Below are 25,940 nucleotides of genomic sequence, written 5' to 3'. Positions count from 1 at the left end.
TACCTGGCAATGCATACATATTAAAGACTTTATTTGGAGAGGAGTTTACCAGAGCTATTAATGGAAGATTTCTTAAGAAATACTACCCCAGTGTTAAGGTTGGTTCATGAATGTAGATCAGAAAAACCGACAAAGAGAAAATCGCCTTTGGACTAAAAATCGAATACAAGACTGAGAACAGCCGATATTGTTCATATCGCCTTTAGCCTAAAAATCAGATACAAGATTGAGAATAGCCGATATCGTTCATATCGCCTTTAGCACAAAATAGCCGATGCAGTTTGCATCGCCTCTAGCACAAGAATGTTTATCCAAAACTGGGTTGTTTTCAGCATTTTTCTGACAGTCGCAAGTGGAATTTTACCGAAAAGAGTCAAAGAAGTAAATATTATTCCAAAGGACGAGATTATTTATAAAAGTTCATCCTAATACAAACTACTCCTCAAATAACTTGTTGAGGACAGATTGAGGGTTTGTGATTTCAGCAAGGGCAGCGGCATGATCATCGTAGGCCTCCAGACGTTCATCATTGTCGTCGATCTCGTCCGGGCGTCCTCCAACGAAGCCAACTGGTTGGGAGGAGTAGTCCTCGTTGGTTTGGGAGGTCATTGCCGCCAGCCCAAGAGAAGCGTCAAGGTGCACACCTTGGATGACGGCCTGATCAATGCGGCCGTCCACAGCATCAAGGCGTGCTTCGGATGTCTCCCCCTGGGCATTCACCTTGTCGGCGATCTTGTTCGCCGCCGCCTTCAAGCGGTCATTCTCCGCGGAAAGAGCTGGGCAGAAAAGAAGAAATGGGTCGACAAGCAAAGGAAGCCAGGATGATAAAACTAAATGAAGATATCAAACCGGTGATGGCGTCACAGAATTGCTTCCGCTGGTCCTCCCATTCGGCTTGATCGATGCCGAACTTCTTGGAGATGTCGCCTAGCTCCTCCCGGGCTTCGTCCCTCTCCTGGCAAAACTTGAGCGCCTCCTCGTGAGAGTATGGATGGTGTGCATCTGCTGGTTCTGCCGAACCCCAAGGATTGGAATGGTAAGAGCTTGAAGAGCTAGAAGACCCAGAGGAGCCGGATGATGGAGTTCCCGGTTGAGCTGCCGTCACCGGAGGAAGGAGATGGTATTGGCTGGAGCTGATGACCCTTATCCTGATGAATGAGGAAGGAAAAATCGAAAATTAAGAGATGAACAAGGAAATTGCAAAGGGGGCAAAAAGCCGAATCATACCCACGACGCCGGCAGCGCGATGCTCTGCTTCCTTCAGCCTCTCCATCGGCAGGACGCTTGCCACGGTTGCCACTGTTTGTCATTTGCTTTGATGGAGGTTAGGGTTTTCTTCTGGAATGAATCGAACGAAGGAAGTGGAGGAGACGGATGTGAGAACGCTGAGGCAAAGATAGCGATGAAGGCTAACGGAAGGGTCTATTTATAAGCCGAAGCGAAGGATCGTGGCGAATTCCACGGGGTTGTGGGGCGAGAATCCCGAACGGCGGAGTAGGTTTTTTCCCTTTCAGCTGGGCCGTTACTAGGCTGGGCTAGGCATGGGTTAATTCGAACGTCGCTTGAATATCTCCCTGGTTTGTTGGAGCCAACATTGTTCGGTTATACCCTCACAGTATTTGAATTGGATTCGTTCGGCTATCGGAAGAATGGAGACAATCGGCTACATTCTAATCGAGTAATTTAAGGGAAAGGGGCCAATTGCTTTCGAATGAATGAAAATAAGTAAACATAAAACTGGTTAATCAAGGGAAAGAAGATATCACACTTAAGTTTATTACAAACCCAATGTCTACTGGTTCAGAAGATGATTGATTGCCTCTATGGCCTCAGTCCTGATTCGGCTAACATTATCTAGCACTTTTTGATCTTCATCTTCAGAACTCTGGATGCTGGATAACTTAGTTTTGATCTGCTGATCTTCTTTGATGGTCAAAGCTATCTTTAGTGAAGCTGCTTCTATGTTCTTCGGCAAGTTAGTTATATGGGCCCTGTGAGACTGAATTTTGGCATTCAGTTCGGCTAGTTGAGCTTCTAGTCTGCTTTTTTCATCCTCCATGGCTTTCAGTTCAGGCTCCAAGGTTGCCAAGGAATTTCTCGTAGTCTGGATATGAGAGTGAAGATCTTTAATCTCCAGCTTTTTCAGAGATCTATCCTTCTGCAGAGCGGTCCTCAAAGATATATTTTTGGTTGCCCTTCTCACCATAGCAAAATGGTCATCAAGATGGGCTGCAGATTCTAGGGGAGCCTTGAGAGCAGAGGGGATATCTTGATCAATGAGTTCAAGGAGGTCTTTAATCTGGTCTGCATCCTGAACCAGACTGATGGTATCCTTGTTTAGCAGAATGATCACCTCTTTTAGCCGGGCCTGATTTTCCAGCGATAAGGTTTGATGGGAAGTAATCTCTTCACCTTTCTCAATGATGTAATCCTCAATAGAGAAGGAGTAACTGGTGGTCGGTTTAGTGATGTTCTTCTAAAGAAAAGAAAAGAAAGAAGGTGTTAGCCGATTGGGTAATTTTGCTAAAATATAGTGTAAAACAAAGGATTACCTGCTGAGATGATTGATCATCAGGATGGGTTATACCCTGGCTTGCTGGGGAACTTGGATGAAGATTCAGTAGGGACAGGTCTAGAGCTTGATCAGGAGAAGTTTCCCTTACCAGTTTATCTAAGATTTCATCTATTTTCGGTAAAGTAAATGATAATGAGCACAAGAGATAGATGTTATTAAAAAGAAAGAAAAAGAGAATTGGTTGAACAATGTTACCTATAGTTTCATCAGGTTTATGAGCCTTTGAGCCTTCAGCTTCATGAGTCTCTGAAGTTTCGCTATCATGGATTTCTTCATCTTCAACAAAAACTTCAGGGATTGGTTCTACAGGTGCTGAGGTATTGCCTAATGTGGGAATTTTGACTTGTGGCTGCAATGGAAGTAATGAATGTAAGAGGTGGTCAGGTTTACTGCTAAGTGAGGTTGGTAACCTGATAGAGAATAAAAGGTTCATACCTTAAGAGATAATTTGGCTTTCTTGGTCCTTGGTTTTTTGGGTAAGAGAAAACTTTCAGGTGTTTTTCTTTTGCTTTTTCCTCTTGAAGATGCAGCAGCTGAAGTAGCAGGAGTTCTCATGAGTGCCTTTAGAGGTGCTGAATCCAAAGTTGCAGAAGTTTTCATGAATTCCTTTAAGTTTGGAGCATCAAACCCCAGAGCAGGCTTGGGACTAGCCGAATAGTACTGGATTGCTTTGGCTGGGGGAGTAAACTCAAGATCCTGTGCATGACCAGATGTTAAAATGAAAAGTGGATTCAAGAACAAGAAATGATGGGCATAATGAAATTACCTCACTGTCAGAAGCAAAATCAGGTTGCAAGTTTTTGCATAAAGAATGAACTGATATATTAAAGATATGAGCATGCCATTCTTGCCACCAAGAAACGAAGAAGGGATGAGCAACATCTATTAGCCCAAATGGAGATGGTTCGTATATTGGCAATTCCCATCCTAATTCAAAGACCTTCTTGGCTTCCATTCCTTCTGTTATTACTTCCCTTGACTTTATGATTGTTGAGAAGAGGAATTTTGGAGGCAGTTGGCCACATCCTAATTGTCTGGCCACCATGTTTGGATAATAGAATTCGTAGGTGGATTGTACTAATCTCCCATGATGAAATTCAGCTGGCAAAGTGCAAGGTTTGATAAAGGAGTTGAAAATCTCCGTGGATTCTTGGCCTGAACAACCAATTTCATAGCTAAACTTGCAGGGCAAAGTCAGATTTTCATTTTCTCTGTAAGGAAACCAGAGCACATTGCCGAATCCTTTGAAAAATAGCTTGAAGAAATGACCAATGTCTATATCAATGCTTATAGATGATGCTGCTTCCCCATAAGTCTGACAAGCCTTAACCTTTGCTGTGCTGCCTTCAGCATAGTTAACTGAGGGAAAACTTAGGTTGAAGAGGCTCATAGGGGTTATCTGATGCATATATAGCTGGAGCCACATTTGAATTAGCCACCAGGGACCATTCATACAAGAAATTTCTCCACCTTGGCGCATCTGAAGGGTGATCTGATGCATCATATGATAAGCAGACCCTAAGAGATATCTGCCTAGTGAGATCTGAGTGCCTGCAGCTAAGTCTTCAGCCATTACCATGTGATTCAGGGTTGGTTCATTGGATTTTCCATAGAAGATGAATCTGCATAGCCACATATTCATGAAGGCTTTCAACTCTTTGTCAGAGACGGCGCCAGATGCATTCATATAGTTCTGAATATGTTTGACCCATCCACATCCAGAGCTGACGGCTCTTTGATTGCTTTTGCTCTTGTACTTGTAGGGATATACTGGCAATGACACATTCAAGCCAGTCATCATGAATACATCGGCTAGAGTGATGGTCATAATACCATGACCAAAGATAAAGGCATTGATAGCGTCAGACCAAAAATGAGAAGCTGCTATCAGAAGGGAATCATTCCTGGGTGTCTCTGCTAAAGATAACTCCAGACAATGACTGATGTCCTGACTTTCCCAGTGGCTGCTGCTTTTCTCCAGCATTCTCCTGTACCAGTTACGCCATCCGGTGATTGGGGGAAATGGCTAATTCTTGAACGTGTTTGGCCATCGGTTTGACGAGGTAATCCCAGACTTGAAAGGAATTCTTTGGGTTTCCTTCTCAATAATTTCAGAAGCGTCAGGATTTCCCATTGGGCCGAGGAAATAGGAGTCAGGGTTGGCAGCATAGGGGATCAAAATCTGGCTCTTGTATTCCTTTAGAAGATGATTGAAATCAGAGGGGAGTAAATCAAAAGAGGAGCGGGAGGATAAGATGAAAGTTGCTGAATATAAGTAAAGTTTACCTCTGGGATTTCATCCTGGGTCGCCATTGAAGATTTGAAGGAGGTCCGAGGTTGTGTTGAAAGCTTGAATTTTTGGGCAGCGGCTGCGGTTTTGAACGGTGATGACCTAGGAGGATGAAAGAGCTTGTGGTCAATTTCAGAATAAAACAACTTTTATCCCGAAATTGAGGGGGCATGTGTTAACACTGGATTTTGGTCGATTCTGGAAGATGACAGGTAGACCCACATGCGGGAAGAAGGGTGTTCGGCAAACAAAATAAGCGGTCGGCTAAATGCTTGTGCGGTCGGTTACTCTAGAAGGCGGTAACTCCATTCGGGAAAACAGAAGATGGCAGGCAAGACCGATCGGAAAGATGAGAGTTGTAATAATAAAGGAATCTATAAGTTTAGGGTAAGGAATCGTAAGTTTCCAAGTTTGTTTAGAAGTTCCTTTGTAAATCGTAGTCCTCTAGGACTCACATTTTGTCTAGGGTATAAATATTGACCCTCGACCATTGTAAAAGGGGTTCACAACCAAATCAATACAACCGGCCCCGTGCCAACTTTCGAGTCCTCTTGTCGTGTCGTCGAGTTCTTCGAGAGGAATCATCGATCCGTCGACCTCCGTAAGTTCCGACAAACTTGTTATCATGTTTAGTATCATGCGGTGGATTTAGACGTGATGCAAGTAGTCTTGTTTGTTTTCAATGGTCGTGCGGCGGATCTTTGCTTGATAATCAAGAAGTCTTTGCTTATGCTTTGTGTATGAGTAGATATCGTGCGACAGGCGTTTATTCAATATGCTTAGTGAAAGCAAGATAGTTATCGGCTCTTTTAGATATGGCAAATCTAAATAGATTCATTAAGTTATCCAGTGTTGCATGTTACGGAACATTTTATATATATATTTGTAACACACTTTTGCCCAATCTAGATTGATATTGTTCGGCCTTCTCTCTCTTGTGGTTTTATTCGTGTTTCAACGATCATTGCTTTTTTCATAATATCTTTGCAACTAGATAGTGTGCTCATAATGACCGAATTATTTTAATCTAGGTTGTCACATGTCGCGGGTTCATGCATGTTAATCATGTTTAAGCTTTAACAAAACTAGGTGTCGTGCGACAGATGCAGGTTTTGGATTAGTTTAATCGTTTTTATTTGCACGTTCCTTCTTCATGGACTCCAATTCGGCTGGACTGCCGAGTTTGGTTATGCGTTAACTCATAATTAATTTCACTTGTTCAAATATGTCTTCCCATGCATGTGTATTCGGCGCTCTGGTTTTCACGTGCATTCATCTTACGATTAGCCGAAACGGTTTATGAACTCATTGGCAGACAGCTCTCTATAGCTGTATGTCGTTGTAAGTGGCTTCAGGGCCGTATATGTGGAATTGTCTGGTATTACCCGACATGTTCCGGTTTGACATTTAATTGTTTTATCCCTTGTTAGTTTTCAGGTCAAACTGACTGGCACGCTTCCGGATAACGAAACACCCGGGAACCCAATTGAAGCTACGCTTTTCGGCTTGCTGTGTGTGAGGCACAGTGCGTCACATTTTGTGTCAACACATGTATTATGCCTATTAACTTCGATTTTCTTGGAAAAAAATATCGGTGCCTGTGGGGGTACGACCCCCGGATAACCACGGCAGACCACATGTGCTACGCCCCCAGGGATGGCCCGGCCCACAAGACGAAGCCTTACGGGGTATGACTCTGCTCGGCGCCTCCCGCAAAACACCGGGAAGATATCCTAAAGATACTACGAGATCTGTTAGGATATGTATGATCCCAAGATTCCTGTAATCAGTTATTACTTTCCGGTTATCTCTCAGATCTAACCGACTTGTAACCCTGCTCCCTGGACTATATAAGGCGGGCAGGGACCCCCTCCAAACTCACGTAATATCATACGATAGCTAATAAAAATCAACAGACCACAGGAGTAGGGTATTACGTCATACTGACGGCATGAACCTGTCTAACTCGTGTGTCTCTGTTGCCTTCTTATTCTTGATCACACGCTTATCTATCGATCAATCTATCTTCGTGGGATACCCCTCGGAGGACTGCCGACGATATTCTGTCGACAGTTTACGCGTCAGGTAGGGAATTGCGTGTTGTTTCCTTGTCGAACAAGATGACTTTTTTCGCAGGCTCTTCGTTCCTCCCACAGCCCGGCCAGATCTTCACGGTTGGATTGATCTCGTGGATCGTCAACGTTGATGGAGTCGGAGAGCTCCTCGAGCCAGTGCAGATCGATTCTGCGTCGATCACCCCCGCACCTGTGACTGCAGATCCGATCTCGGAGCCACCTCCGAGGTCACCTTCATCAACAACTCACCGCCCGCTTCCTCGCTACCAGAGGAGGCAGATCAACAACGACGATCTGATCGTATCAACTCGTGCTACTATGGCCTCATCTGCGCCCTGTAAGATTTAATCCTGGGTGTAACAATTGCGTGGAATCTGAAATATCTGAACTTTGATAGTATGCTAACAACGCACTCGACATACATCATGCTTCTACCCTTTGTAAAAAAAAAACACAAGATGACATTTCAAGTTTGCAATGGATATTGTGCCCTTTTTTTTTTGAGCAATTGCAGCATCGACTCCAAGATATGGTCGAGGCTTGCTGGAGCGTCGGCCGCCTGCGTTTGCATTGGAGCACCAGCTTGGCAAGCGAAATACACTGCCGCCATCTGTTACCATAAAAAAATAACACAAAAGGTCCCCGTCATCTGTTAGTTACCTTCAAATAGCATTGCGTGCAACTGACGCTGTGAATCACTATCCCCCTCCGTCTGGCTCACAAGGCAACGAGCACTTCTTTCGTCGCTAGCAGGCAATCAGTATTCAGTAGATGCTGCCGCACGCCGACCACCATGCGGCACGTGCCACCGCGCCGCGCCGGACCTTGATGAAATAGCAGGCCGCAGCCACAGCTCCCTCCAGCCGTGAACGGTGGTGAACCCACTCTTTCTCGGAGCCCCAGCCCTGAGGCAGGCTCACCTCCGCACGAAGCAGGCCAGGGCCAGGCACACACCAACGACTGCGCCGACTAGGGAGGCAGGAGGACTCCCATGAAAATCCGAAACCCTAACCACTGCTGTCGCCGCCTCCCCCACCGCCCTGGCCCGCGGCGACCTCGCCGCCGGCCGGCCCGCCCACCGCCCGCCCCCTCTCCTCCTTCGGATTTCACCGGTGTCCTCGTGCGTGTGTCGCGTGGGGTAGCCACACATGCGCGCCAAATGAGAATTTGGCTTAAAAAAATGGGAAGTGCCCGGTGGCATTCAGAGGTGAATGAGATGCAGGCTGTTCACAAAATCACAATCTTTGGAGGATCAGAGGGAGGCGGAGGCCCATGTGGCCTGCCCCATGCTTTTTACGATCAGGCTGAGACTAGAGAAGCCGACTAGCGGAGCCTGTTCACAATCTTGGGAAGGATCAGATGTGGCACCTGGCACGGTGGCACCGGCGGCCGACTTTTTAAACTTTTTTTTAATGACAAGTAAATATGCCCGTGCGTTGCAACGGGAGAAAAAAACTATCAAATATTCATGAAAATCGAGAACCAAGATGCATATATATTTACGTTTCACTCTTTCTAAAAATTTTTAAAGCTATAATTTATTAATTTTATGATAACTATGACATTCATAATATAAGCTAATTTTATATCATCACTTTAATATTACTTTGATACATGCATATTAGATACATTTATTTAAACTGATATGGACAACAAGCTGTTCTAGATTGTAGTTCACGTTCAAGATTTGAATAGTTGGATCAATTGGCTAAATCAGACTAACAAGATAAGTTTTGTTTGTAATCAAAATTGCATCAATAACTTTAGTGGTGTAAATCTCTATTTTTTAAGGAAGAAATGAATTTCAACTGCTCATACTATTATTATTATATCTATTATTTATTTTTTAATATTTATATGATAAAAAGGAAAAAAGGACGGAAAAAATAAATCTGAAGTTAAGGACAGATGTAATCGGATGTGGAGAAAGAGGACCGTGAAAAAAGCGGAAGCCAATCGGATATGGTAAAGCGGACAAAAAAAGATAAATACAAAGAATCTTTTCATGCTAATAAGAAATCAGGGAAAAATATTTGTTTTTAATATTTATATGATAAGAAAGAAAAAAGGATAGCAAAAATCAATCGAAAGTTAAGGACAGATGCAATCTGATGTGGAAAAAGAGGACCGTGAAAAAAAGAAAGCCAATTGCATACCCTAAAGCGGACAAAAAAAGGTAAATACAAAGAAACTTTTTCATGCTAATAAGAAAACAGGAAAAAAATAAAAAGGCCCAGAACCCAAAACTCATGGTGGTTTGATATTATGATAAGCTTTGACTGATTTCTATTTTTATCCTTTTCTATTTGAAGTAGGATTCCTATTCAGGTTGTTTAGGATCAAAGGGATCTATTTGGACTAGTATTCGTAACTATCTAGGTTACCTTATTATCTATGTGCATATGTCATATATAATATGGGAGACTTCTAGATAGTTTCCACATTCATAGAGTTACTTAGGGAGGGCCGAACCAAAATCTAGGTTACCTTATTATCTATGTGCATATGTCATATATAATACGGGAGACTTCTAGACAGTTTTCACATTCATAGAGTTACTTAGGGAGGGCCGGGCCAAAAATTGGGTGGAGAGAAATTTTGCCTCTTTATTATTATGTATGATAAAAAAGGAAAAAAAGGATAGAAAAAATAAATATGAAGTTAAGGATCGGATGTGGAGAAAGAGAACCGTGAAAAAAGCGGAAGCCAATAGGATAAGGTAAAGCGGACAAAAAAAGATAAATACAAAGAATCTTTTCATGCTAATAAGAAAACAGGGAAAAATATTTGTTTTTAATATTTATATGATAAAAAAAAGATAGCAAAAATCAATCGGAAGTTAAGGGCAGATACAATCTGATGTGGAAAAAGAGGAGTGTGAAAGAAAGAAGCCAATTGCATACCCTAAAGCGGACAAAAATAAAGGTAAATACAAAGAAACTTTTCACGCTAATAAGAAAACAGGAAAAAAATAAAAAGGCCCAAAACCCAATATGATAAGCTTTGACTGATTTCTATTTTTATCCTAAGTAAGATTTCTATTCAGGTTGTTTAGGATGGAAGGGATCTATTTGGATTAGTATTCGTAACTATCTAGGTTAACTTATTATCTATGTACATATGTCATATATAATACAAGAGACTTCTAGATAGTTTCCACATTCATAGAGTTACTTAGGGAGGGCCGGACCAAAATCTAGGTTACCTTATTATCTATGTGCATATGTCATGTATAATACGGGAGACTTTTTCACATTCGTAGAGTTAGGTCCGGACAAAAAAGAAAGGGTGAATTGGATTCTTGCCCTTACAATTTTCAGAAGTTGGAGATTTGCCCTTACAATTCGAGGAATTGGAGATTTGCCCTTCATATTCTTGCCCTCCCTGAGCTTTGCCCTTTTCTACGTATGAAACCTTCTTGGACCCACTTGCAGCACTTGTATTTCTTATTGGACCAAAATGCCCCCCGGACAAGAGGAAAAGGGAGAGGTGAACAGGCTGAAGCCGCATCCATCCATCTCCCGTGCTTTTCCCATCTCCCTCCCGTGTTCTCTCTCCCTCCCATCTCTCTCCCTCCTGTGTTCTTCCCCTTTCTCCCTCAACAAACCCTAGAACTGGAGAGTGGAGACAGCGGGCGATTGGAAGCCGACGCGCGACGATAGGATCTGTGGCTGCGACAAACCCTAACCACCCGTGCGCGTCCAGTGGTGGCGATGGAGGCGCCCTGATGGAGGGACCAGAGTCGGGCGCGCCGATTTGCCGCACTGGTGCGGCAACGATGGAGAGCACTGCTCCTAGGTAATCTTTCCTCCTCCTTTCCCTTGTTTAATTGTGGTGACCACAATTCCCTTGATTTGGTGGAATCGATTAGCTGTGCATGTATACACTTTGATTTGGAGTTTGATTTACTGCATGGTAGGGATGGGATGTTTATGCTAGAGGTTAAAGTCCAAGGTTTTACTTCCAAAGATTCTGCTAGTAGGAAATGTTACACAAAAGACCATGTGTTTAAGTGGTATGTAGAGTATGGGTCAATGTCACTGGACTTACTGTTGAAAAATCTGGCAACTGAATTGAATCGGAGCAGTAACTAGACACCCACTGTTTGGTTCTTTGACAAAAGATTGAATGAGGATATCAGAATAGTTGGTGAGATTCAAATGCTAGATTTGTTTGAAATGTATAAGGAGGAGATGAGCTGTGAGGTTGTGGTAGGTGTATTCGATAGGTCAATTTGTGTGGAAGCTGAATTTGATGCCATGGAGCTTATATGTGTGGTTCCTCATGATGATGCAAATGTTCAATTAGAGGCAGAGGCAGCTGCCAACATGTCTAAAGAACCCACTAATGCTGCTCCTAATAATCCAGAGGCAGCTGTTGATGTCGAGCCAGATAGAGAACCTGATATATTCGATAGGTTAATTTGTGTGGAAGCTGAATTTGATGCCATGGAGCCTATATGTGTGGTTCCTCATGATGATGCAAATGTTCAATTAGAGGCAGAGGCAGCTGCCAACATGTCTAAAGAACCCACTAATGCTGCTCCTGATAATCCAGAGGCAGCTGTTGATGTCGAGCCAGATAGAGAACCCGATATATTTGATAATGCTGAGGAATATGTGGGTGTTGATGATGAGGCCATGTATGGGATTGTGCCGGTTGCTCCTCAATTTGCAAAGCCAACTAACAATTCTAACACTAATGTTAGGGCTGAGCCAACTTATGCTGAGCCATCTGATCCATTCTTCCATGTTGAGGCAGAGGCAGAGGTGGATGATGCTGACCCTCTCGAGGTCCAAGTACTGCATGATCCAAACAACCCAAAAATAGAGGTGGGGGCGTTGTTTCCTGATATAGTTGCATTCAGAAAAGCAATAAGGCACTATGCTGTGAACAAGGGGTTTGAGCTTGCTGCTAGGTACAAATCAGATAAGTCAAGATTCACAACTAGGTGTGCTGCTGAGGGATGCCCTTAGAGAATACATGCTTCCACCATTTTTGATAAGAAAACTGTACAGGTACATTCTTTGTAGTTGTTGTTTTGTATTTGATAAATGTTCTTGTTTATATTTGCAAAAGCATTACCATGTCTATCTGCCTTTCTGTAGATCAAAAAGCTTCCTTCAGATCACGATTGTCCTACCACCAAGCTTAGAGTAGGGAGAATGGCTTCTTAGGGCTAGATAAGCTTGGAGATTGGGTAAAGAAGAATCCAACAAAGAGAGCAAAGGAAGCAAAAGAGAAATTGGAGGGTGACTTTGGAATTAAACTAAAGTACTCAAAAGCTTGGTCTAGATTGAAGGTCACCTTGGATAAAGTTCATGGTACGTATGAAGAGAGCTTCCAACTTCTTTTCAATTAGGCTGCTCAACTAAAACAAAGTTCACCTGGAAGTCATGTAGACATAGAGTTAGAGAAGATTGGTAAAAAATATAGGTTCAAGAGGGTTTTTGTTGCTTTGAAGCCATGCATTGATGGATTCCTAGCTAGTTGTAGACCTTTCATTGGTGTAGATGCATCTTTTTTGCATGGAAAGTACACTGGATAGTTGGCTGCAGCAACAGGTGTTGATGGGCACAACCGGCTGTACCATATAGCATATGCTATTTTTGACTCAGAGACTGAGGATAACTGGACCTGGTTCCTAAAAAATCTGCACAAAGTCATAGGAGACCCACTAGGACTAGTTTTGTGTTCAGATGCTTGTAAAGGACTAGAGAAAGCTGTGGGGACTATTTTTCCACAAGCTGAAAACAGGGAGTGCATGAGGCACATGTACAGCAACTTCATGAAACACTTCTTAGGGGATGTTTTCACTGACCATCTCTACCCTGCAGCTAAGAGCTATACTAACTATATGTTTAAGTGGCATATGAACAAAATTTTTGAGTATGCTCCAGCTGCACTTAAGTACCTTGACCAGCATCATGGTAGAATTTGGTATAGAAGTGCCTTTTCTGAAGAGAGCAAATGTGATTATTTGACTAACAATGTTTCTGAGAGTTTCAATTCTCAGATCAAGACTTGAAAGGTCTTCTCATCCATGAGTTAGTAGACATGTTAAGGGAGCTGATAATGGAGAAAAGGTATATTAGAAGGAAGATTGGACAACAGCTGCAAGATGGGATCCTACTAGGTATTTTGAAGGAACTGAAGCTTATAAGCACCAATCTAAAGGCTGTCAAGGTGAAAGTTAGTGATGATGACTTTGCTAAGGTGACACTACTTGATGATTGGAACAACCAGAGAAGACATACTGTGGATCTAAAAAATCAGAATTGTTCATGTAGAGAATGGTAGGTAACTGGCAAGCCATGCAAGCATGCCTTGGTATGGATACTGTCTAATAGAGGAATGCAGATAGCTGACTTCGTGCATGAGTGTTACTCAGTTGCTAAGTTCAGAGCTGCCTATGAAGGAAGGGTTGAACCAATGACAGACAGGTCCCAGTGGCCAGAAGTTGATCTTGGGTTCAAGGTTCACCCACCGTTGTTGGGAAGACCAGCAGGTCGGCCAAAGGTGCAAAGGGTTAGGAGTTATATAGAGAACAATCCCAACAAGAAGAAAGTGAGATGCAAACGGCGTGGAGGTTTTGGACACTTCGAGAAGACCTGCAAGCTTGACATGGTTAGAGAGGATGGTGAAGTTGCTAGACCCAACAAAAGGCAAGATTTTATTTGAATTATTTACTGTTATATGCATTTTACTAGTACTGTGGTTTAATGAAAAGTGCATTTATAGGAAGAGGACATATGATGATGCTGGACCATCCAAATCTGATGATGCTGGACCATCCAAAGGGAATAAAAAGAAGGCTTCAAAGAAAAAGACAACTTCTAAGAAGAAAAAAACACCGTTGAAGAAGAAGCAGAAGAAGGATGCTGCTGCTCCTCCAGCAAAGGTTGTAAGAAGCCTGATGGACATATTCTGTGGAGGACACTGAGACTGATGGTGCATTTCTAGATATTTTGTGACCTTTGTTTTGTAATATAATGTTAGTGAATTGTCAACTACATGCCTTTGATGGCAGCAAACTGTGAACTATGTGCGATCTGTGATGGAAGTGAACAAGTTGAAATGCTTATGTGAATCCTGCTGAATTTTATTTGATGACAAGAGCATTGCTCAATTAGATGATAGAATGACAAGAGCAAAGCTCAATTATATGACAGCATACACCACCAGATTGCTTGTTATGGTCGGCAAGACCTATGCTAGGAGAAGTGCCAAGACCTATCAGACCTAAGCATTGGTAAGACCTAAGAATTGGCTACAGCCTCAGGAGCCTAAGCTCTAACATTGCTCAAATAGATAACAGAATGGCAGTAAGGCTGCAAATTCCAAACTCAATTATTAGCAAATAGCTATTGTCATACATCTGATAGGCAAAAGCCACACACACGGCTACATCACTTCCAAATTGTGCTCAGAATACAACCAATGACTACACCTACACACACGGCTGCAATAATGATATAGTCCTTCTTTAGAATCTCTACTTGCACCTTCAACTTCGAGACATCATTCACAGCATTGTCAAGTTTTGCCTTTATTTTATCGAAATCTTCCTTGAACTCTAGAATAGGGTCGACAGACCCATGTCCACCATCTGCACAACTGGGAAGGATCGCCTTCTTCCACCAAATTGGATGCTGCTCTGGATTGCGTAGGACATCTTCATACTGCTTCTCGGACATGATGATGCCACATGTAGTTGGGTCATCCTGCAACCGATGAAACCATACCTTCATGACCACCATCCAAAAGCACAAAATTGAACAAAAAATTTTGACTTACTTTGATGTTGTTCGGACACTTGACGAAGGTCTGGCCAAAAGTGGCCTGCTGCTTGCTTCGGATCCGTACTAATTTCACCTTGCAGTGTGGGCAGTCCACGAGTGGGGCGAAAGCCAAGCTCTGGATGCCCCCCGAGCTGGAGCCGGCAGCACCTCCTCCCATATACTGACTGCCACTCATCTGGGCAACAACAGGCACCATATGCACATGACAAAGACAGGCGGGCGTCAACGGCGATAAGAAGCAGATGCGCCAAAGGTTGGGCCACGACGACAATGGGGTGTACCAGGGAAAAAAAGGAGAAGAATGGGGCACCTCCAATCGCCGTTGCCTTCAATCGCCGGCGTCGCCTTCAATCTGTGCGGCCACCGCCTCTCGCCGCACGGCCGCCTCCAATTGCCGCGTGCCGGCCTCAAGGAGCCGCGCGCCCAGCTCCAGTCACCGCGCGCGCCCACCGCCTGTTGCCCGCGCGCGCGCCTCTAGTCGCCCGCGCGCGCGCCTGCCTCGACCAGCCACCTCTAGTCACCCGAGCGCTGGCCTCCAATCGATGGCTAGGGTTCTTCGATTGAGGTAACGAGGAAAACATAGGAGAGAGAAACTGGTGAGGGAGATAGAGAGAAGACCGTGGGTTCAATACCCGTTCGGTTGAGTTAAAGATTGATGGGACCCAAGGACATTTTGGTCCAATACAGAAATACAAGTGCTGCAAGTGGGTCCAAGAAGGCTTCATACATAGAAAAGGGCAAAGCTCAGGGAGGGCAAGAATATGAAGGGCAAATCTCCAATTTCTCGAATTGTAAGGGTAAATCTCCAACTTCTAAAAATTGTAAGGGCAAAAATCCAATTCACCCAAAAAGAAATATGTGAATAGAAATTTTGCCAATTTATTATTAGTATAGATTATAGATTAATTATGAGAACACGTACTGCCACGCCACGGAGGCAGAGACAGAGCAGGTGCCGAGGTCTAGCTAGCCTCGTGGATCCCTTCGCCGGCGACGACCACCCCACCAGGTGTGCGCACCCCTCCTCGCTCAGTCGCTCTTCCCTTCCTGCTATGCGAAACCGCGCACCCCGAACCCTAACTCGAGCTATTTGGGTATTTATATTTGGATCTGATCTCATTACAAGTCTCTGCATGTATTTATCCTATTCGGCTGGCTGAAACTTGGCTGAGAAATACTGTTCCGTCTGGTTTGTTACGAGAGAAAAACACTGTTCGGCTGGTTTGGTGAACAGTAACTTGAGAGGGGAAGCAGCCGGCTGGCTGGTCTAAACCAGACCAGCGAACGGCACCATTATACCTTTGATTTTCTTGCAAAAAAAAATTGGGTGTACGTGCGTGCACCCATGTCCTTTACGATCGGGCTGCGTTTGCCCCCTGATTTTAGGCATATATAAGGACTCAATTTATCTCATGGTCTTCTGGATCAATGTTCGACTGTCGCAAGCCTTTTGCAGTAATATAATAGTGTTTGAATCGTAATTCGAGATTATACCTTTTCTTTCAGAAAACACGAAAGGATGGAGTTGAAATTTAAGGCACCTGGGTACATTCTCTTGAAAGAGGAAGCTTCCTGCAACAAAGATAATGTTAATAGTATACATTCTCTTGAAAGAGGAAGCTTCCTGCAACAAAGATAATGTTAATAGTAAAGATGGATCAATCCCCATAAGAAGTAGGTATCCGCGGCATCCTGTCCCTTATTTTGAAGTTAACGAAGGATAGGATAGGGACAAGATAGATGAGGTGTGATAACTATCTATCTGTGTGATATTTAACTCCCTTTCTATTTTCTTCCCTTAGTGCTGACTCTTGGCATTCTCTTTCAGTTCATGCTAGAAAGGTCTATTTCTATAGCCAAGTCCAGAGCAAATGACATAATCATCCCAGACCCTGCTCCTCAGGTTTCTGTTACCTTCATTACAGAATTTGATTGATGGTTCATTCCATTATATTAATTGTTTCATTTAATCATGTAATATTATAGGGTACTTAAAGTCCACTGGATATTGTTGTCATATATGAACCTTGCCAACCGAGCTGGCCAGCTGAGTAGGTGTTCAGGCTGCCCGCCCGTGTTCGTGCGCAGGATCACGCGGGTGCCTCACCTCTTCTTAAGAGTATCCGGGAAAATCCCCCGGCATTAAAAAAACATGTTGATCACATGCCTGAACCATAATAGGCTTTAGATCCCCTTATATTCTCTCTCTTCCCTTCTTGTTGCATGTTGGGTTACATGGTTTTGTCATTGCTGCTATTGTTATTGTCATATAGACTTTATCTTGATGTTGCTTTGTTATAGATGGATAGCTGATGCCTTTCAACTTTTTCAACTGTGATGCATCCATCTATATAGTGGGTGAATAATACCCTCTTTGACAAATTTGACGAGCTGAAGCAACAACAACAAAACCTTTAAGTCTCAAACAAGTTGGGGTAGGCTAGAGTTGAAACCCAGCGGAAGCAATCAAGGTTCAGGCACGTGAATAGCTGTTTTTCTAAGCACTCTTATCTAAGGCTAAGTCTTTAGGTATATTCCATCCTTTCAAGTCTTCTTTTATTGCCTCTACCCAAGTCAACTTCGGTCTTCCTCTGCCTCTCTTCAAAGCCCATCCTTAAAAAGGATAGTGTCCAGTGCTTCCTCCGATTATTCAAAAACTGTGGAGGCAGGGGCATGTCATGGAGTTTTACCGTCACCGCACGAACCTTAAACCTCATGGTCTGTTTTAATGCTCTGCGATGTGCAAAAGTCGTATTGGAGGGCAAGGCACCTAAGCTCTATGGAATGCACGCCAATCCCAACTGCATAAACCCATATGGATACTTCCCGCTCCATGAAGCTGCTGAAAGGTTCTCTTGTGACATGATCAAGTTGCTTTTGCGCCATGGCACATCAGCCAATGTACGCACAGTTGGAAATGATGTCATTGAGAACCTACTTCCGCTCCATGTTGCAATTGAGAATACTTGCATGCATAAGTATCTGGAGGACAATCTTTCTCCCAGCCAGAGTCATCTGGAATATATCTACAAGCTTATCCATCTGCTGTGTCTACCTGAAATGGTTTGTTTCTCTTCCCTTCCCTGTATGAAGTTCTTCTTGTTCCGCATGACATAAAAAGTAATTGTGGTCATGACATACATCCCAAACAGCTGTTATAACGGATTAGTGATACTAAGGACTGAGCATGCTCTCTCTCCATTTGTCAGAGAAAGTAAAATTTGTTAGGGCATGTTCTTATAGTAAAAGACAACGACTCTTCAATAAAATATTCAAAAACTGTTACTAGTAACTAATTTTATTTCCCTTGCCTTGGAGAATGTCCCAAAATCATATTTACTTTTATAGGAGGAAATGAATTGATATATTCAAAGTTATTCAACACTACTTGGTTGCATACAAATGCTAAATGATCGATACTTAGATTTTTGTTCCTTGGTGTTTTACAGAAGATCTTCTTTGATACAACTAGATTGCTTGCTAAAAGAACAAATAATCTACTTGAAGAGCTCGATCTGGAACTACATTGAGAATGGAAAGCTTATCCAGTCTGGGATTCTACTACTGGCTGCTCAGGAGCAGATTCGTGGAGGTTGTTCCTCCAAGATGAATGGTAGGAGTAAAAAAGATGGGTTTGACATTATGAATAAGCGTATACTGTGGCTTTCATTTGCCTTGGGATGGGAGAAAGGTTCAAATGAAATGGCAGAGAAGCTTCTGAAGGAAAGAAGAGCACTTATTGATTGCACAGGGTTGCTTGTTGATGTAATTTCCCATCATGGTCAACGTCTTTCTTCATATATTCAGGCACATTCAGAGGTACACATTTTTTGTTATATATAGTAGCCATGGTTCCTCAAATCCTCTGATGCCTGTTGCTTAATATTTTAATATTTGTATTTAACTGTTGCTATTTGTCTTGTTTTTTTAAAAAAACACATGCCCTAATTTTAGCAAGAACAATGCTAATAATTCTTACGTCGACTGAAAATAATAGTATATGTTTTATTTGACAACTTTGTAATAAGAGTTCATTATTTCAAACAAATCTATAAAGAAATGACCTTTGTAAAAACTAACACTTTCACAAGATCACCAGTTGTTTTGCAGCCTATCAGAATCTAGCTGCATAGATTAGCATATCTTCTGTTTAGCTTTGAGTTTCAACCTCACATTAAAAATGTCATAAGATTATGCTTCCCCAAAAGTGTCGTGGTGTTATGGCAAGTGGGCCGGTTCTGGCCCTGGACGTGCTGCATCAGCAGCCTGGGATTAGTTCACACAGTTTGTTCGTTAGCCGATAAGATTCATTAGTTACTTGGATAAGATTCGTTAGTAGGCTTGTTGGGTGCCTGGTCTATAAAGGTATCCATAGGTAGCTAGAGAAGGCAAGCAGAAATAGATCCAAGAAGCAGCTTAGAGCCTCCACAGGAAGGGTGAGTCAACTGATCTATCTGCTGTTTATGTATCAAGTGCCCAATCAATGTACCACATCATCTTTGGCATCAGAGACCTTGATCGTCGGTCCTGTGCCAGATTGCTTTTATATCGCCCTTCCGCTTGGCCATTCCTGCAACTACCACCAGCCAACAACCACTGCCTTCCATGGGTGATCCTATCTATGAGACCGTCCTCAAGCTGGGCGATCTGATGAAGTCTCGGGACTCGTCACTGCTGCCACCATTATCAGCGTCATCCAGGGTGAAGCACGAGTCTGTTCAATCTCTGGCCTTGATGTCCGCTCCACCGAAGCGGGAGCCCTCCTCAGTCTGCACCGCCTGCCACACCCGCAACTTTCAGTTTCACAACACCACCTGCAGCCAGGGTTTACAATACCGGTAAGAAAAAAATTTCGGTCCCCAGCGATAAATACGAAATTTCAGAAATTTCGGAAATATCGGTTCAAATTTAAATAAATTTAAATTGATTTTTAAACAAATTTGGCATCATTTCACTAGAAAAACTCTATAATCCATCATCCATCATAAATTTATATAACATCGACGAAATAACATAATATATCACAGAAGTAGAGCCGCGGTAATACAGTGTGCTGACGGTGGGCGAGCTGCATATACTAGTGCCGTCCAATGTGTGAGTGAGAAAATTAAATAAATTTGAAGAAATTTAGGGCTTTGATAAGACTAGATGATATGGAGGGTCATTTTAGTGTGGTTTGGTGTAATTTTAGAGTGAAAGATAAATTTAACCGAAAAATTTTGACCGATAAAAAAAAATTCGGACCTCAACGAAAAAGGCGATATTTCGGAAATTTCGGCGATATTTCGCCGAAATTGTAAACCCTGCCTGCAGCTACTGCATCTGCACTGCCACTGGCATGGACTTCCTTCATTCCTTGACGCGGCCGCTGGACAGGTTTGGACATGGCGGACTCCGCAGGCCTCCAGACCCCACAACACGCCACAGCATGAATGGAGAAAACATATGCTTATGTCATTTTTCTTTGTTCATTTTCTGAACGCATGTCAGATAAATTGGCAAAAATGAGCATTTGCATGTTTTGTTTTCATGGTCAGCTGGTGCAGCTGTTTGGTGGGACTCTAGCTACAAGAATTCTTGGTGCTGGAGCTGAGTGTATATCAAGGACGCTGACGTGAGCCTTCTTGTTGATGTTAGACTGAAAATATACGCTTAATGTATTCTTTTTGGGGTGTGTTTGCCAGATTCTCGTAGAAACATTTGATTCAGATTCTCTCAGGTAACATTTCTATGATGAATCAGAATCACTTCATGAGACTGCTTGTTTGGCAGGCTGGATTGACTCACAAAAAATGATTCTTTTTTCATAAAAGGTTATAAATGGAGATACGATTCAAAAAAATTTAGAACTTCTTGTGGGGGCAAGAACAACTTAAATACAAGCCATTTTAACTTGTTGCGCTTCATTCTTGGCAAACACACAGAAGTACACATGCTGAGAATCGGAAACGTGCGAAACCAGGTCCTGGCCGTCTCGAGTGCTAACATGGAAAACGTGAAATCATTCCGGTTCTGCTTCATAGGCTGGAAATCTAGTTTGGTACCTATTCTCAGGTGTCCAAACACACCCTTAGGTCCTGTTTGGATACAAAGTATTTTTGGAGTTTTAGAAAAATATCATGGTTTTGTGAAATACTTTGGTTTTAGAGTGCCATGAAGTGTTTGGGTGCAACAAACTTTATGGTTTTGAATACCATAGTATTGCTGAAACTGTAGTCTTTTTGGAGTTTTAAAAGCTCCACTTTAAACCTCTTTTTTCTAAACCACGGTTTTGCACATCAATGGTTCTAACACTACAGATTCTTGATACTATGGTTTCTTAATACTACAACATCCAAACAAGGCCTTAGACTGCAAACTCTAGATCCTAGGAGTGAGAGCTCACCATAATTTGTTTGTGGGCCTGTATGTATGCAATTCATGATGAACATTTTGTCTGATCTTCATTTTCTATCGTATAGCCTGAAGAAATCAACAGCTTTCTCTTTGATAAACCAGAACAGAACAATTGGTGATTTTAATGCTTGTTCCATGCACTTTATATTCGAATGGATTTATGATAGCTAGGAGCTCGAGTAAATGAATCACTGCAAAGTTTAGTTTAAAATGCAGAAGTGCAAAGCCATTCATGACTTGTACTTGTACCTTTGAAGTGTCTAGATTATAATCTCTAGTTACAAAACTCGTGGAAACTAAGAGATTTGATTATCAATCTAGATGTATCCGAGTTGTATGTGATTGTATGTTTAGCTGTTTTTGTACACTGTCTTCCAACCCATATTGTATAATTGCAAACTTCTCGTTGAAACAATTCTTCCTATCATCTCTCTGCTACAATTGGTTATATGTTTGCCAATTGTATATACAGTAGACCTATGTTGATGATATATTGTCTTTTCTGTTTATTTTTATTCTACCTTATACATCAGCTTGTATGTCATGCAGGTGCCCCGTGTGGAGGTCTTGGAACATGTTTCATCTATCCTCAAGGAATATGGGTTTAACCCTACTGGAGAAATCATGGACACTATAGACCTGTATTAGTCTTTATATCGCTTCACAAAAAAAATTCTATGCGAACACATGTTTATTTTGCTGATTTATTTTATTTTATTCTTGATGCCGGCCTTATGACTGCAAAATGTCAGACACAGAGTCATGTAGCAAAGGTGTGCCAGGCTCAAGTAATTCTTTTTACATTTAACAAAAAAGAGCCCTAACCTCTCATTTCATTTTTCGTAGAGAATAGGGCTTATAAATCCAAACAAGGCAGCTATGGAATCAGATAATCTGCACGCTGTAAAGGAAAAGGTAAAGATAATAAGTATTACTGTTTTGGAGCATCAAGGTCCACTTCTTGTTCTGCAAAGTGTCTTATTGTGATATCTAAGTACATAAGATGTTCACACAAATAGTATCGTGAGGTACTGATGCAGCTATGCAAGGAAGTAGTCAGATAAGTCACTTGCATGACTAGTTTGTTATCAAGTTATGTACTTATATTTGATTGCTAGTTGTCCATTGTTATGGGCTGGTGCATTATGTAAGGCACACTAATATCTCTTTGTTAGAAAAGGCAAAGCTGTTCTCAACTTCCTATCTCTAGTCTCTTCTAATGGTCTCTACATATTTTTCTGTTTTGTACATTTACATGTTCACGCAAACTATTTTATGCCAGGGTATTGTCCTAGAACTTATTGCCCTGTGAAGAAGTCTAAAAGTATTTGTTAAGTTATAAACAAAATGTCTTTGGCTCTTTGCTTCAGTTACATCATTATGGCTAACATCTATCTTTCTCTTCCTTTTTGGTGGATGCATAATCTTGCGAGGACAGTGCTTGGTCTTGTTTCGGGTTAGAGTGAGGGTGTTCGCTAATATTGTGGCAGCAGAAGAACAAAAGCTATAAGATGTCTGCCGTTTCCCTGTTTATTTTTTTTTGAAAGTTTTTAAAATGGTCTAATAAATTTCAAAATTCCCAAGTTGAGAAATCTGTTTTTTTTGTAATTGCACCAAATACAGATCGCCAACTGCAATGCCACAACATTTCAATTATGATTGATCTCTTTCATGCTAATGTGGAGACTAGTGTGTTTCCCATCAGGTCATTTTGAAGGAAAATGGGTAACTGCAACAAAAAAATTATAGGAAATGATACAATAGTGAAATTAAATAGCGCTTGGCCAAAACTCTGTTGGGCATAATTAGCTTAGTCGGCCTGTTCGCTGGTTGGTTTCTGGGCTGGTTTGAGCTAGTTTGGGCTGGTTTTATGTGAGAGGAAAATACTGTTGGTTGGCTGGTTTGGGCTGGTTGAAACCAACCAGCGAACAGGGTGAGTAACGTAGCTGGACTGGGAGATATCAACATTGAAACTTGTAATATGGGGCTTGCACGTTATTGTTATTTCGATAGCCTTAGTATTCTTGAATGATTTGTTGCATCTGAGATTTGTTTGGTGCTTGTGAGAGATTCTGATAAGAAGCAGCAGTATAATATAATCATTAGAGGCAATAACAATATCATGTTTCACTTCTATATATGCTTTTGCCATGCTTTGTGCTGGTTGAAGAGTTTATCATGTTGCACTTAAGTACTGCACTGTAGTAACATATCTAAAGGAACACATCTCAAGAGTGAGTAATATGCTGTTTCTGGTTTTCTGAAGCTGTACCTTTATTGAAATATGTGACTGGCTGTGATTGCGACAAAGGATGTAGGCAGAGGATGGGATCCCACATATATGAGAAGAAGTTTTTTCCCATATTGGAGATCGGTGCTACGAACCCGGTGTCGTGTGAGGGTGTATCCAGCCTATGCAAATGCAGATACTAGGCCTGTGCTTGATCTTAAACATTTCCGCATCTATCGGAGCAAGTCATTGGTCAATGGATCTACTCTAACTCCAAATCATAACCTTGGTCTGGTAGGAAGAATCTCACCATTTACAAGCAATCATCAACCCAAAAGGGCTTTGAGCACGGCTGCTATTAGTGCATTCAGGCTCTTGAAGATGTTAAAGTATGCATGAGTAGAAAGGAGTACGCCACGAGTTTTGGCTCCCTCTGCTCCAAGTTTTCTAAACGTGTCCCACAAACAAATGGAAGGAAGGAAATATTAAGGAAACCACACACTTGTCTTTAATTAGTAAGATTATTCATTGATGTCTATTAAAGATTAGCTAGTTGCTTGATAGGGTTAGGTATTCTAATATCGTGCCTTATTGTCCGTTGTTTAATTTTGTATGGTGCGGTGGTGCCATGCTCCATTTTTGTTTGTGCAGGAAATTTTGTGGCAAGTGTTTATTTATCTCATGTCCCTCCTGTATCTAGCATTTGGCTGACATTTCCCGATAGATTATATGTATGTGGCAAAAACTCGTGCTACTATGACCTCATCTGCGCCCTGTAAGACTTAATCCTGGGTGTAACAATTGTGATTTTTTTTTATTTTTAACCCTTTTTAAATACTATTTTTAAAATCTAACACTGTTTAATTTTTTTTTCGAAACTAACACTTTTGGCCGCGTCTATTCTCATGGCACGGCAAAATCACTTTACCGTGCCGTGCATGGCGGCACAGCGAGGGGGCACCGTGGTAGTTAGCCGCGGCGTTGACCGCTGACGTGGCCGGGCTGACGCGCCAGCCACCGATCAGGGCGCGGGCTGCCGCGCCACGCATCACGGCGCGACAGCCCCTTGTACAGGCCTGTGGCCCGACCTCCCTTCCCTTCCTCTCTCTCTCTCACTCAGCTGATTTCGAACCGGTTCGAGAGGGAGCCACGCTCACCGATGCACCCGGAGGTTGCAGAGCATGAGATCAAGAGGTATGCTAGAGAGTGGCTATGGCACTTTTTAGGCACCTTCCTGTTTTCCGACGCATCGGGTAACACCATCAGCTGGACCTTCCTGAGCATACTGAGCCAACCATAGGAGAACATAGGAGCGTACAGTTGGGGCAACGCGGTCCTAGCAAGGACCTATCATCAACTCTGCGTTGCATGTCGTCGCACTATAGGGAACGCCAACCTAGGAGGTTGCTCGCACCTACTACAGGTTTGGTGTTGGGAGCGATGGCCAGTTGAGAGACCCGTTGTTCACCATTTACCTGTAAGTGCATCGATTTTTTATTTACCTGAAACTTGACGCCACACTTGTGACTGAATATCATGTTCAATGCAGCCATGGAATCACGTTGACGTATGTCCGAGTGCTCTGTACATCTGGCAAGAAGTGGAGGTAGTGAGAGGGAACCCGAGGCGGCGGTACAGGTAGTACTCGTACACACTGGACGTTCTAACACAACATCAGGTTACAACCACTTAGATTATGCAAGGCGGTGTTGTTGGTTTTTCATTATTCCCAAAACCTAACTTCAGTTACCTAAATTTTAGGTGACTTGATGTCCTTGGTCTAGATTCGAGCTAGAGGGCTACCTGAGCCCTCGGACTGAGGAAGAGTCGGAGGAGTGGCTTTGTAACGTGCCACTAATTTTCTTCCACGTGGTCGAGATGCACTACCCTATAAGGGTGTACAAGCAATTCGGAAGATTGCAGCCATGCCCACCGCTGTTGTACACAACCAACAAAAAGTTGCACGGGTGCGATGACAATAACATAAACATTTAATAGGCATGTGTATACATACAACCACTAACTTAAGTGTTTATTGCATGTACGATCGAAGGAATAGGTACAAGGAGAAGAATTGGGCCGTGACGCACCACGGGTACATCTAGGACTGGGAGAATAGGCAAGGTTGCTGATCGTCGAGACACTGCCGCACAATCAATACACCTTCGACGAGTACCTCCAATGGTTGCATAGGTCCACCAGGACACATATCCAGGACCCCTTCACTGACCACGCAATTGAAGAGGACGAGTCAGACGCAGATGATGTTGAAGATGCGTACGATGTCGCGACTAGGCAGCAGACACAACTCGAGAGAGCTCCGCTACAAAGATATGTGGTAACGAATTTGAATTCATTCACACCTACCCCTCTGTGTTGCTAATACATGTAGTAACATGAACATACCTTAATTATGTGCGCAGGCCACGTGTTTGTCAAGTATCTCAAATGAAGCAACCCGCCAACTTCATGAGACTAGAGATGAGCCGTAGGGCATTCTACACATGTTTGTCAAAGTACAACCTATTCCCATTGCCATTACATAAATGTTTGATATGGTTTAATGACTTAA

The 25,940-nt window shown here is 42.6% G+C and overlaps 1 long non-coding RNA gene and 1 pseudogene across 2 annotated transcripts; both read left to right on the top strand.

Moving 5' to 3' along the window:
* Positions 1-15,680: 15,680 nt before the first annotated feature.
* LOC136546541 (uncharacterized) lies at positions 15,681-17,124 on the top strand. Of its 2 annotated transcripts, none has more exons than XR_010781394.1 (4): positions 15,681-15,751; positions 16,249-16,487; positions 16,571-16,645; positions 16,831-17,124. It is a non-coding gene; the product is annotated as an uncharacterized lncRNA (long non-coding RNA). The 2 variants fall into 2 exon arrangements; XR_010781393.1 differs by having other exon boundaries at positions 16,729-17,124.
* A 132-nt stretch (positions 17,125-17,256) lies between these two features.
* Positions 17,257-22,054, top strand: LOC136546540 (uncharacterized; annotated as a pseudogene).
* The last annotated feature ends 3,886 nt before the right edge of the window (positions 22,055-25,940 follow it).

This window comes from Miscanthus floridulus, chromosome 3 (assembly GCF_019320115.1).
Source record: "Miscanthus floridulus cultivar M001 chromosome 3, ASM1932011v1, whole genome shotgun sequence".
NCBI lineage: Eukaryota > Viridiplantae > Streptophyta > Magnoliopsida > Poales > Poaceae > Miscanthus > Miscanthus floridulus.
The sequence above is the reverse complement of the archived record's forward strand: the minus strand, read 5'-3'. Positions and strand labels throughout refer to the sequence as shown.